Below are 1,051 nucleotides of genomic sequence, written 5' to 3'. Positions count from 1 at the left end.
TGAAAGATGAATCTTAAGGTGTTTCAGCAAGGGTGGTAGTTGGAAAAGTACTAGCACCGCCTCAAAGAGGAAAACCACCTCAGGACACGATGCAACAGCATTGGGCAACATTTCAATGCAAGCAAGTGGAAATTTCTCTCCTGGAAGATTGCAACCACCAACATGTTTCTGTGCTCCTGAAACAGAAAATAGTCTGTAGCACAAATTATTTGTATTGACTTTAGTGACAGTATAAACATGTAGTAGTGACTATTTAAGACCCCAGTCTATATAAAAGTTATTTTATTGACTTTAGTGACAACACCATATACAGTCATGGTCAGAAGTGTACATAAGTTTACAAAAGTGTACAAAAGTTTACATACACGTGTAAAGAACATAATGTCATGGCTGTCTTGAGTTTCCAATCCTTTCTACAACTCTTATTTTTTTGTGATAGAGTGATTGGAGCACATACTTGTTGGTCACAAAAAACATTCATGAAGTTTGCTTCTTTTATGAAATTATTTTGGGTCTACTGAAAATGTGAGCAAATCTGCTGGGTCAAAAGTATACATACAGCAACATACATGATCAATATTGGTGATGTAGAAAAGTTACAATCAAATCAAATGAGCTTCATGGCCTCTTAACTTCATGTGAGTGATTATGATTGTTGACTTCTCTGAGCCCATTTAAATATGGCTCATGTGATGCAGTCATTAGACTCGGTTACAAATGCCACAATGAGAAAGTCAAAGGAACTCAGCACAGATCTGAAAAAACGAATCATTGACTTGAACAAGTCAGGAAAGTCACGAGGAGCCATTTCAAAGCAGCTTAAGGTCCCAAGAGCAACTGTGCAGACAATTATATGTAAGTATAAAGTGCATGGCACAGTTTTGTCACTGCCACGATCAGGAAGAAAACGCAAGCTATCACCTGCTGCTGAGAGAAAATTGGTCAGGATGATCAAGATTCAACCAAGAACCACAAAAAGAAGGTCTGCAATGAATTGGAAGCTGCTGGAACACAGGTGTCGTTGTTTTGCATCGCCATGGACTGAGAGGCT

This window comes from Entelurus aequoreus, linkage group LG06, assembly GCF_033978785.1.
Source record: "Entelurus aequoreus isolate RoL-2023_Sb linkage group LG06, RoL_Eaeq_v1.1, whole genome shotgun sequence".
In the NCBI taxonomy this organism is placed as follows: Eukaryota; Metazoa; Chordata; class Actinopteri; order Syngnathiformes; family Syngnathidae; genus Entelurus; species Entelurus aequoreus.
The sequence above is the reverse complement of the archived record's forward strand: the minus strand, read 5'-3'. Positions refer to the sequence as shown.